The 13409-nt window shown below is 39.8% G+C and overlaps 1 protein-coding gene across 9 annotated transcripts in view; it reads left to right on the plus strand.

The window, feature by feature from the left end:
• The window catches only part of FGGY (FGGY carbohydrate kinase domain containing), a 131486-nt gene that overhangs the window by 34199 nt on the left and 83878 nt on the right, over window positions 1–13409 (plus strand). The window contains exons 1-2 of one of the 9 annotated variants that reach the window (XM_039380586.1): window positions 8536–8605; window positions 10495–10606. The exons of 7 other annotated variants lie outside the window; for them this stretch is intronic. The gene's annotated coding sequence lies outside the window, so the exon portion shown is untranslated. Of the gene's footprint in view, window positions 1–8535; window positions 8606–10491; window positions 10607–13409 lie in introns of those variants that run through there. One more of the 9 variants, XM_039380587.1, reaches the window with a different exon arrangement.

Consider the following 13409-nt stretch of genomic DNA (forward strand, 5'->3'; position numbering starts at 1 on the left):
AGGTAAAGTATGAAGAATGATGTCCAAAATGCCATAGCGCAAATTAGCCTTGTGACTCTGATACTGTGCTGATGGAAATCACTTCAGGCTGATTAAGGCTTCAGCCACTATCTCATTTGCATATTGGTTTATCTGTAAGGGCCTCTATTTGTATTTGTGCATAAAATAGGGAATACAGTTTGGCCTCATTAAGTTTGAGACTCTGCTTGGAGGAATATTGCTCAAGAAAACCACATCAGGACAAGCTTTTGAGAATGCAGACTGGTTTAGAGAAAGCGTTTTAATATATTGAAGCCTCAAGCCATCTACCTCTGCTCCTGAGAGCTCTACCTGAAAACTTCCAGGACTGAATAATTTAAGGTTTGGGGTTTTTTTTTATTCTTTCTGCAAGAAATAGTAGTCTGATGTTTTATTTTCTTAAAGTCTGAACTCCACATAACTTTTTTTCAGAACTGTTTATCCTCACTCCAGACATGAACCTTGGAAAGGTGGCAGAAAAAACAAACAGCTGCTGTGTTTTTGGGCAGTCTGCATTCCTTTAAACTCTCTGAGATCAGACTTGTGCTGAGATTTTCAAATTATTTGTCCTAGGGCTTAAACACTTTCACTCCTGCTTAAAAGTCAGTGAGTTTGCCATACTGGTGCTTGTGAGAGCTGTCATGCAGAGCCTTAATGATTCAAGAACTATGAATATATGATGTGTAGTTAGGACTTTTTATTATTGTTTCATTCAAACTTCACCTACCTCCCTAATCATCTTTCCATTTTTGCACTGCAGTCCTTTTTTTAAATTAAGTGCATTGCCTAAGATATTCTAGGAAACTTTGTTTTCATTTTGGTTTGGGAGTAAATTTGATACATATAAAAATGTTATTAATGGACCAAGGTGGAGGTAATATAAAAGACTGTCACATTCCCAAGGCCCAGAGTCAGAAATTATCTTCTTAAGCTTGGGTTTCCTTCACAAGTGGGAGATGCCAGAAGAGCCATCAGTCCTATGGCAGCATTTTGTGCTCTCTTCATGAGGTCTCCAAAAAATGTTCTGTGGAGCTGGATGTAAGAGGAGGAAGACTCAGGACAATGCAGGCTTGTGTGGGGAGCTACTGAAAGAGTAATTAGTGGTTGGGGTCTTCCTGTGAGTTTTCCTGCAGGACAGATGTGAAGATGCTGCTATTACTTGTTCCTTATGAGTAGCTGAAATCCCAAACATGTCTTGCAGTTCCTTCCCAATTTGTGGAACTTTGCTGGGTAAAGAGATTGGCTGTACCAGATCACTGTGTTTGTGATATGGGTTAAATGCATTGGGCAGGATGTTGAGCCCAAAAGTGTGTTTACTAGCAACTGGAATGGAAAACAAAGCAGTCACTGCAGTTCTGAAGGGCTTTTCAGTTACCCAGGCTCATTCTTTTCTTTGGGCCCTTTTCCAGCAAAGCACTTAAGGCACGTGCTCAAAGTTAAAGCCTGTGCTTAAGTGCTTTGCTGGTCTGGGTCCTTTATTTGCTGTCCAGGCATGTTGGTATGAACAGGCTGTTGGTTGTAGGAGCGTTTGGGGAACTGTCCTTCTTACACTGCTCATTTTCCTTTTCTGAACTTCTTGGCTACTTATGGCCTCGAAAAGATAGTGTGTCATTTCAGTGTGACACTGATATCAATTTGCAAACCGTCTGTAGGTTATTGGTTGAAATTAATTTGCACTGATTAGGAAGAAACTGTGTATTTGGAAAAATCAAGGTCAGTCCACCCAGAGAAGTTTTCATGTGATATCTTTCTCCAGCTGAGTAACATGACTGGCAGCACTTGTCATATAATAAAAGCATCTTCAAACAGTTCAGGTACTGTGAATTTAGCCCATGGTGTGACACGTTATTCCTTCTTCCAGAAAATTCTCTTTGAAGTAACTGCTGCCTTTTGGATGCAGTTTTTATTTTTTGATCTGGATGTAGATTGATTTATTTATGGTTTTAATTTCTGCACTGCAGAGTTGCATATCTCTGATTCCTGCAGGACTGCAGGTATTGTGCTGTCCCTCCTCATCATTCCCCTAACATCCATGGCAAGTCAGGACAGGAGAATTTGGTTAAATTTAGTCCCTGGGAATTCTCTTTGTGTCTTGCAGCAGTGAAAATTGGCCTTTCACCTCTTAGAACACCAGGGAGTTAATTTCTTCATGCTTTTCTTTGTCAAGGTGCAAACCACTTTACACCAGTGAAAATGGCAGAATGTACAGCCTGGTATTGCTGACCTGACTGTGGAGGGAGCAAGGACCATCTGTATGGAATAAGTCAAACACAATCCTGCAGTTGCTTATCCAAACAAGGGACTTCCATAAATGCTCCCGCTGACGTCAGAGACACTGTTGGTTTAGGTCAAGTTACTCACACCTAAGTCTTTGTAGGACCAAGCTCATAGATAAATAGCAGTTTGCAAAATTGTATTTATATATTTGGTTCTTAGTTTCTCTTATATAAAAATGTACAGCGTCTCTATGAACAGTGATCTTTTTAATTCCGTCATTTAGTTTGGTAAAGCACACAAATATGGAAATTCTTGTGCTTTTTTTCCTCATTAAAAAGCTATAAACCATAAAAGAGGGAATAAAGCATTCTCTTTTTTTCAGGCCTCTAACACAGGGATTTTGAATTGACTTTTATTCCATTCTCCTCTGTGCTTGCAGCATTTGTGAGTGTATTTTCTGCGAGTATTACAGTATAATTGAAGTCCCAAGAAAGGGAAAGACAAATATTTTAGTGTTGTTAGAGCTGCATGAAAGGGTTCATTAGAGTTTAGAGCAGTGGTGAACTCCACCCTGCTGGTTCAACCGTCACCCTTCTCGGTGCTGGGGTAAGGCAAGCTCGGGCAGTGCCTGGGAGGGTGAGCTCTGGCTCTGAGAGAGCTGTGGATGTGCATTCCCAGGTGAAGTTGTTGTTAACATTTAAATGAATGTAAAACCCACTGTTGTCCACCTTCCTTGTGTAACAGGCTAAAGCATCTGAAAGGAGAAAAGCAACATCCTTCTTTCACTCTTCCAAGAACCCGTAGGTTGATTTGTTTGGTTGTTAGAACAAGTCAAAGTGAAGTTTATTTTGTCCAGTCCCTCCTGTTTTACAGTGGCAGCAGTAATGGTTTCAGAGGAAATAAAAGGAGAGAGGAATCCTAGAATTGAGAACATGTGAGCATCCTTCTGGGGACACCGCTTTCAAATCATGCTCAGTTAATGAGCATTTATGTTCCTGTGTATTAGTTCTCTCTATTATTGACTGAAAGCAGTCTAGATATCCATGTAATGTAGCCTCCTTTTTGTTTTTCTTTTCTTTTGTCCCAGAAATACCCTTTTTCAATTGCAGAATGATTGCTTGTTTTGTTTGAATGCCTTTATTGCTGTATTCTGAGGAATAATGACAGCTGATTTATCTACTCTATAGCCTCCCTTATTTTCTGTATTGCTCTACTGATGTAAATAAGCTGAAATGTTTTTTCATTCTTACTTTATGGAAATTTATGTATGCTTTTACTCACTTGTTACCATTTTCAGAACTCTTTGTGGTTCTACTTTGTGGGGGTTTTCTTTGTTTGGTTTGTGAAATCCCACAGCTATCCAAATAATACTGTTGATATCTTTGCTTTTTGAGATTTGCTCAAAAATTTACCCTCTTTTTTTGCATGAATACAATTACAAAGGGCAATGCAAAGCATTATTATTATAATTAATTAAAGATACTCCAGAAATAGATACACTGCTACTGTAATTTAAAGTATTAAACTACAGGCATGCAGTACATGGATGATGTATCTGAAACAAGCCTTCTTGCTTTTGCTGTGATTTAAATGACTTACCTTAAAATCATATTTTCAGAAATAAATATGAAATAAATATGAAAAACATATTTTCAGAAATAAATACTAATGACTGTAAATTTTGACTGAATAGATCTAGTATTTAGGAATGAGTTATGATTTTAAGAGTTGTCATTGACTGAACTGATTTTTGTGACAGGAGGTAGCAACACACCTTGTTGCCTGTTTAGGAGTCTCTGACGTGCATCTCGATTCAGGTGCACGTGGCAGCTGTATCCTGTCATCCAGACTGGAGTAAGACTAGAAGGTGGCTTCCCTGAGTAAAGAAAAGGGGCTCAACACTGGAGTTCAGCATGTGAAATGGGATCAACCTCCATCAAAATGTAGTTATTAAAACTTTCTTTTATTGCAGTACTCTTGGCAATTTCCCTGCTTCTGTTCTGGTTTCACTTAGGCTTTGTCTGGCCACAAGTGCACGACAGCCGAGGTTCCAGTTCAGCACAGCCTGACTAAGCTGGTAACAACTCCCATTAACCCACTGACTGTTCTTCAGAGCTTCTTACTCACACATGTGTTCACGTACTGTGCTAAACTAGACTATCAGCAGTGTTGATGTTGGGAATATGTACATTATTTACTCATGAATTAGTAAAATGTGCCTTTATAGTGGACTTGTGAGGAGATGTCTGGACTAACAGTTCTCTCTCTCAGAATATCACTGTGAGAGTTGTAAGGGTGTGGTTTTTCACACCCCTCTGATTCCGCTCAGTGACATGAAGACAGCAGAAACCACATCATGAAGTGTAGCACTGATCATGTGGAGATTTGCTTCATTGCTCTGTGTCTGGAGTGTCACTGTGCACGTGGCGCTGGCCAGGCATTGCCCTCAGCATCTGCCACACTTCCTAAACCACTGCAAGAGTCCGCAGAACTTCCTAAGTCTTTGTGCTCCCTGACCAGGGATGTTGGTTGTGCATGTCCCATGTTTAGTGCTCACCCGCTGGAACGATACACGGTCATGGAGCCAATAACTGCCATCTTCCCACAGCCTGCCCATGGAATAACCACGCCTGTATGTAACATGTATCTCGGTATAACACAGATGGGAGGGTACATGTGGCTGGGGCACCCACTGCTGCTGACAGACATGTTGGGTGATGCACATCTGGGTGTGCTGGGAGACACTGATGCTGCTGAAGGGAATAATCTCACGCTATCAAAAGCCACACCACGGTGAGGAAACCATGACCCAACTTCCTTTTGCTTAAGCCTTTGCTTAATCTCTTCACTAACTTCATTGAGTGTTTGGTGAAGCCTTGACTGTGGTGAATTTGCTCAAGCTTTTCCTTCCAGAGGAAGCTGTACACTGGCTCTGTGTGCTGATATTTTCAGTTTTAATCGTGTCATATTTTTAACTGCCTGAAGAAGGTAACAGGAGAAAATATGTTTTTTAAATACAGACTCTTAATTGAAATAAATATTTGACTTCCTATTGCAAAGTGGTTTGCTTGAAATACTGAGCTTGAAAGATATATATTTTTGTGCTGAAATGGAGCTGAAAGGTTGCTGATGTTGCAGAGTGGCAGGAGGTGGGTCCCGAGGCTGCAGGACTGCGGCGATGTCATACATGGGCTCTACTTCTAGTTTTACTTTTCATATCCCTTGCCAGTTTTGGATGATTTTTTTTTATAACCTCTCCTCTACTTATTATGCTTTTAAAACTTAATGCAGTGATTGCTTAAAACTGTGATTCAGTTTTACATATGTGCACACTTCTTGTTCCTCTCCTATTTAAAAATTTAGACTGAAGTTGTCCATAGAAAGATTTTTAACCTGTTTGGCATCACATTTTCTGAATGGTGTCTTCGTGCCTGGGTCTGTCTCTAGTCTGAGTCTCTGCAGTTCAGGATTCAGTTCAGGGGTCTGAATGATGTTTACTCTTTGACCCTTGGCCAAATCCCTCAATTTTTTTTGCCTCTGTTTGCCATCTTTTAAGGAAATGGATTAATATTTCCAATCCCACATGCTATGTCTGATTTGTCTAGACAATACATTTTTTTGTCTAGGACTGTGTCTCATTATGACTTTTTCAACAATGCCGAAGACAATGGACTTGAATCTTGGTTGGGTGTCTGTAATATAACACAGAATGAAATTAATAAAAAAACTAAGCAGTCTGCTGACTGTTTGCTTCCCTTTGCCTCATGACATGGTGAGGCATATGTGGGTGGATAAAATACTCTTATTTTGTACTTTCTGGTCCAACTCAACATGTTTAACTAAGAGCATCCCTGGTATGAATCCACTGAAATTATTAGATGCACACAAGGGATTAATCTGACTGGATATGTTGCACTTGAGATGGGTGCAACATATCCCTTCACGTTTGGTGACATCTAGGAAAACTTAATTCAAGGGTCCAAGTATTTCAATCTTTTGATAGCGTGTTCCTAAAGAGAAACAAACTTTTAAAAAGAATTGAACTCTCATACAAATAGAAGAAACATCATCTCATTGTAGTTAGTGTGATTCACCTTCTGTGTATGACTTTTTTGATATTTGCAGTGCTTGATGCATTTATTTGTGGTTTTTAAAGGGCAGGTTTAAATAGATTACAGCAAACACAGACAGGCACATTCTCCCACTCCAAAGTAAACCTCTGTATGGGTATAAATACATGTGTATGTGTATTTATGAAAAACTAAAACATTCCAGTTTTCTTACAATACTTAATATATCAAATGAACACTTTTACATCTCTGGCAAGATGTACAAAAGTTACACTTTTAAGGTACCTCATTCAAGACAGCATTTGGATCAAGGGTTGGACTTGGTGGTCTCAGAGGTCTTTTCCAACCCGGTTGCTTCAATGATTCTATGATTTTCTTTCTGTTGTTCCTTAGAGTCTGAGTGTCCCAACAGTCTGTCATTAAGTTTGAGGTTTATCTAATAAAACATCAGTCTCCTACCTCTCCTGGAATATAAGAAAAATCTACACTCTGTATTTCTCAAAAGACTTCTGTGCCTGTTGTGATGGTAATTGGAGGTCACTCCTTACTCTGGTTGGGGTGATCAGAAGGTTGATGCCAGAGTTTAAAGCACTTTGCTCTTTGAAACCTTGTGCTGCTATGTAGGCTTTGAAAATGATCCTATTGTTCTTCTTTTTTTTCCTTCAAAGTGGCATCCAGAGTTTAAATATAACATGGAATCTTGTCAGGGAGTGGCTGTATTCAGAGGAGATTAATTATAGATGTGGGTGTAGAAAATTGCAAATGTGAATTGTATTTTTCATACAATAAAATTTGTCCCTTCAAGTAGGCAACAGACTTGCTTAGAAAATGCTGTGATTTAAAGAGCCGGCCAAAAACCTCCAAGTGTTATAGCATGAACACCAAATACTAGAGTGTTTAGAAAAAAGTGATTAATACTTTTTCCCCTTTACAAAAATAATCTTTACTTTTCGATTTGCTAATTGAAAGACTTTCTTTCCTGCTCGCTGGTTGTTGCTGAGGGCTGGGAGTGGGACTTCCACTGTCACACATGGAGGGATGTGCTCAGGAGAGCCCAGAGTCCTGCTTCTACACCCTACAAAAGACCTAAAAACCTTGTCTGATAAATAAGTTTGGAAGTCCTGGTATAATGCCCATGTCTGTTGGTCAGAGATTTGATGGATCCCAGTCCCTCAAGGGCTCTGATATAGCTGCTGTTCCCCCAGGGCCTCTCTCTTACTCTTTCATGGACTGTTACTCTTTCATGGACTGTGCTCTGGCAGGGAGATTTATGGCAGAGGAAGGGAGACCTGCTTTATATTTTTAAATAAAAGCTGTGCCACCAGTCCAGTGAGAATTCTGACTTGCCAGATGTGAGGCCCACAGAACTGCTGAATACAAGTTCACAGATTTTTAACCCAGAGTTTAGTCTTGTTGGTTGTGAAGGAGGGTTAGGATCTTACAAGTTCACTGAGTCATGAGTATGTGGGAAAAAATGGAGGAAATAATGTGTCTCATCAAACAAGTATTTTAAACACAGATTTGAAAGAAAACCTGTAAAGTCTTTACACTAAATGTAGTACTTCAGTATAATTTTTGCAACAACAACAACAACAAAGAAAAGGCTTGAAAGGTTTTGGAAAGGTATTATATAGTTAAATATCAGTATCATCGTTGGGTTCAAGTATCCAGCTTGTAGGTCATGAGCTATTCACTGTCACTTACACACAATAGAGAAATCTTTTCTATTAAATCCCTTTTTTTTTGAAACTGAAGAGCTGTTTTCTGAAATTGAATTTTCCCCATCATGAGGAAAAAGGGAAAAATCCAAATAATTTATTGAACATTAACTTTTAAAGGTTGGGATCTGGAGTTTAATCCTATTCCACCTGTGAAATATGACAAAATTGCCACTGACCTTAGTGTTAACAAATATTGACCTTCCATTACATCGTTTGTATTTGTATTATTATTTTTTCTCTGCAGTTTTAGTGAAGATTTCAAAGTGGGGAGAAAGCTTTTCTTTTGCTGTGATATTTAACTTCCTTAAAAAAATCTAAATGGCAGCCAGACTACTTTTAGTTATTTGTGATAAATATAAGTGCTATCCAGAGCATAAGAAGGATGAAGAAGTCTGATTACCGTAATTTCCTTGCTGCCTTTATTGAATATATTTAAGTCCTCAGACGTGCAAAGACTGAAAGTTGAGGCCCGTGAGTGCAACTGGAATGCGTCTGCTACTTGTCCCAAACAGGCTTCCCCACCTGTCTCCTTTGTTTGGCCTGTTTAATGTTCTGTTAGAAGAAGAAAACCCTTTTCAGGTAAGAGTCATATTGGAGAGCTGTGCTAAGACAATGGGCTTGGGCAGGCTGGAGTTTCACAGGCTTTGGGTCAAAGGCAATAATCATGAAGAGTGGTGTGTTGTAAATATTGGGAACCTGGGATTTGCACAGTTGGGTGGGTGGAACAGCCCCTGACATGTTTTGGTGTGTGCACATGCAATTAAAGAACTGTTGAATGAGTGCAATGAGTAAAACCCAGACTGTGAATGTGAACCAGAGCACACCCAGACTCACCTGGCCCCATGGGTCCAAACCAGTCTGCCTGAGAGCAACTGTAGGAACTGAGTGACAGCAGGTGCAGCTCTTCTCAAACCACCCTGAGCTCAACCCACCTCTCTGAATCCTTTGAAAAACCCTCAGCATGGGCAGCATCTCATACATTTTATACATATCAAGACTGAATGACCAGGTGCCACATTTTTATTCCTATTACTCAGACTTATTCCCTTAGGACAAACTGCCCTCTTCTTCCCTGTTTTCCCCAAAGCAGCCAAATACCCCAAGCAGGCAGAGGCATTGGCATGCCAGGTAAAAATACCAGTGGGTCCAACAGGTTGGTTCTGTTCCAAAGCTCATTCATTAATGGATATGGCGTTAGCCCTAAAGGAGCAGAGAGTAATTACGTGTTTCCTATTGCTCTGTGATAGCCTCTGCTGTATTTCAGGCTCTTGCAGCACCAGTGCCCAGTTCTGTTCTTGGATGCTGGGACTGTGTGTGCTGGGTATTAATTTTTTTGTCTGGAACATTTTTGCACAAACCACAGTCAGATCTGTGACTGCATTTGAGCGGGGAATTGCTCGTTCTTGTGAAAAGCCTGGAGACTGTGGGGTGCAGAATTTGGGAGGACATTGGCAGCTTGGTCCAGATGTCAATATGTGGAGACGTTCACTTAGGCAGAATTTGAATTCAAAATCTGTTTTAAATTTAAAGTTTTGAGAACAAAAGGAAAAACACATTTGATGTTGTGACTGTCACACTCCATTGTTTCAGGTCTCCTTCTTGCCTTCACAACATCATAAAGCTTTCTTAGCTCTTGATTCTTTGTAGCTTTAAATAAATCTGCCCAACACACCACAGAGTGTGACTTTATCCTGCTCCACACTGTTCCTTTTGGGTTCTAACTATACCCTGTTCTCACTTCTGTAGGATTTAGTTTCGGTCCAGCCCTCAGCAGGTGCAGCTGGTTTTAGTTCATCACCACTGGACAGTGATCCAGGGAACACATCCTGTGATTAGACTGTTACCTTGTTAATGATGCCTGTAAAATGAATTAAGTTCATGAGTTTAAATTCATTTCTGAGCAGTTGGGATGAATGAAGCAGATCCTTTTGCTTTGCAATCAAGAGCAAAGCTTGCATTCACTTCAGGGTGGCCCAGACAGGATTCTCTGCCCTTAAAACTGATAACTGATGCATTTTCCAGGCTAACTAGTATTGAACCAACCCTCTGGAATGGAAGGTCGTGTAGAAATGCCTTATGGGATCACTTTTCAGGAAGAAACAGTTGCTTTTAATAACTTTTAGTTAGTAGGATTTACCTATTGCCCTATTCAAAATTAGGATGACTTCCAGAAGACAACTGCAGTTAAGGAGTATCCCCCAACTGTATTTTCATAGCAGGTATTCTTCCAGGCTGGACTGAATCTCTGCAGAGTTGGGAGTTGTGTCCATACTTACTTTATCCCATTTGGAGTGTGGGAGATGGTGTCAGCAAAGAATGGACCAAAGTGTAAAGCCCTAGTGACTCTTCAGAGCTGTGGAGAAATTTTTTGTGACCTTTACCTTTTAGATACATTTTATGCAGATGACTTAGACCACACAGTATTTCCCATTTTCATAAATGTATCTAATTTCCTTCTCTCCAAGAAGTACAAGAGAGTGAGAGATACTACTCAGAAAGGGCAGATAATGTGGGAAGAGCCACAGCTCACCTTGAGCACCGAAGTGACCACAAGTCCAGTTGCCCTGGATCCTTTTGCAGGTTAGTGAGGGTACCTAGTTGCTTACAGACAGCATTTGGGGAATTACCAGTGTGTGTTCAATCCCTACAGGTTGAACTGAGTTTTTAAGACTACTGAGGTTCTGGTCATACAGAACTTCAGCACATCCACAGTCAGTCCTCAGCAAGAGATGTGCATAAACTCAGAGCTGGACAGTGAGAGGAAGGGTTGTGCAAGGTGCTGTAATGAACATTTGTGATGAATGTGGCAGGGATTTTCTTTTCTTGAGGCTGTTGGATGCAAGTAGGATCCTATAGTTCTTTGTAGACTGGTATTTGTAAGAAACTCTAAGCATAATCATGGTCCTGTTGAAAATCTGGTTTAAATATAAATTTTCCATGCACAACGGTTGTTTTTTTTTTCAGTAGGAATATTCTAAGCAAAACTTTTTGTTCTGAACAGAGAAAGGAAAGCTTTCATTTCATTGTATTGGGAATATGCTTGAAGAAAAGAGTCTTTAAATTCATGGTGTTTCAGCCTGGCTAAATATGACTTGTGCTACTGAGGGGTTCCACACCACAGCTTCTCAAACCCTGTGCTGGATCAGGCACCTGGGAGAACACTGTTGCCTCAAGGATTGCCTATTAACTCAGCACCTTTGGACCCATTTGATCCTGACAGTAAAATAAGAGGAACATTTGCTTCTATCCATCTGGTTCATCCAGCTTCAGCCAGCACAAGTCTGGTGTTTATGGCCAAATAATTGAGGCAATATTGCCAAATAGTTAGGAAAAATGGGATATACCGCAGTGAATATCACCTCTGTTTCTGTTTAACGTCTGCCCTTCATCTCATAAAATTTGGGAGTTACTGTGAAATATAAAATTTTCTCATAGTTGAGGCTTTCTTTGTAGGTGTAGTGATTTGGTCTTTACCATAGTCCTTCTGGATACAGTTTTCCCACATTAGGAGTCGTGCTATCCTTTTCTCAGGGAGATACTCTGAGAAGAATTTCTGAGTGATTTCCCATGAAGTTAATATAAATCTATATAATATATATCTGTCTATGCCATTGGCTTCAACAGTGACAAACCATGAATGAAGTGCTCTCTGTGTGTGCACAGAGCTCCTCAGCATATGCAAATTGAGCATCTGTCTGTAATTACTACAGCACCTCATCAGGGAAGGTGTTTGAGTTCAACACTAGCATCCAGGTGCTTCTGAAGCTTGTGGTGACATTAATCCGTTATTACAGGCATCTCAAAGAAATTCCTTTATCTCGAGCTGTTATCTTAGAGACCAGAGTCCTTTCTGCTGTATAACACTTTCTCTTAGATATTAAGGATTTTTATAAAGCCATATTGTTCCATTAAAAGCCTACTTTTTGAGTGGCAGCAAGAGTGGAATAAGGAGCTTAAGTCCCAGATAAGTGCAAACGCTTTGACTGTGTTTCCAACAAGCATTTTGAGTTCCTTGTTGTGGCCATGGAAATAAAAACCTACCAACATAATGTGTTGGTGTTTTAGCTCAGATTTGAGGTTGGTTTTCCTATCAGAACCTTCCACTTACAGATCTGCCAGTCAGTTCATTTGGGAAGAGTTGTCCTTCCCAGTTTGTTTAAAAATTCAACCAAAAATCATCTATTTGTCCTTCTCCTGCAAGCACTTTGCACTTATAAATCTACACAATGTGTTCAGTCCAGCCATGTCCTGCGAGAGAGCTGTGTTCTGCTGGAATTCTGTGGATTGGCAGGGGCTGGTCTGTCCCATCCACGCCATTTCAGTGGCCCATGTGTGTGGTGTTCCACAGGGGGAGCTCTCTGGGAGAACTGGCCCTGTTTAAAACATGCTCTTTGGAGCATTTTTCAGGGTGTGGCATTAGTTCAGAGCTCCGATTTAATTAGAAAAAGACACACTCAGTTCTGATGATAATTTGTTATGATTTGGTATTTCCCATATTTGGGAAAACTTGATTCATTATTGTTTCACTCTTTATGTCTAAATTTTTCCTGAAGTGATGAAGTGCTTTTTTTGTCAAATACCCCGTCTTTATTTTTCCTTTTTATGAGGGGTTTGAACTGATTTGGGGAAAATGTTTATTTTTTCCCAGTATTTTCTTCAGCCTAGAATTTATTTATTCACCCAGTTTTTGTCAAAGGTCCTAATTAGATTTCTGTGTCTGGCTTTTAAATCCTTGGAAATTGGAATTTCTTATATCAACATTGTCATTGCTGTAGTTACAGGTCATGTGCTTTTCTATTTTCACAGAATCACTGCATTGTGATTGCCTGATCTATTCTTAAACTGTTAATAAAAAAAAGGGGGTGGGGTATCAAAGCTGTTTTGAGAGTAGCCCTGAAATAATCTCTACAGTATCTGTAGGGATATAAATAGTTAACTCTATATCTTTTTTTTTTTTTCCCCAAAAAGATGTTAATTAATTCTCAAGAGCAAAAAACATCCCTTTATAACCAGTGGGATGTGAATGAACATCACCTGTGCTCTGGTTGCAAAAACATGGTCACTCCAGGAGAACAGGATGAAATGAAACATGATGCATTTAAAATATACATTTCTGTCCTAGATGAGAAAATGGGAGTTCAGGGAGTCCCTGGAATCATTCATTCTTCTCAGTGTCACATTAAAGGGTGTTGATTCTTGTTGTAAACCCCCAAAACATGGAATGTGAGTCCCAGATAATTTTCCATCTGTGTGGAAGGCTCTTCCTGTTCTTATTTGGCTTTACTGTGTGTATAGTACCAGTGTCCAGAAGCCTTAGCTTTGATTTGTATATAGTAAATAAAAATAGCTTCTGTTTTTCTGTTCAAAGCCAGGTTGGATGGGG

This window comes from Pipra filicauda, unplaced genomic scaffold (assembly GCF_003945595.2).
Source record: "Pipra filicauda isolate LSUMZ 115617 unplaced genomic scaffold, ASM394559v2 scaffold19_size4547281_pilon, whole genome shotgun sequence".
NCBI classification, from domain to species: Eukaryota; Metazoa; Chordata; class Aves; order Passeriformes; family Pipridae; genus Pipra; species Pipra filicauda.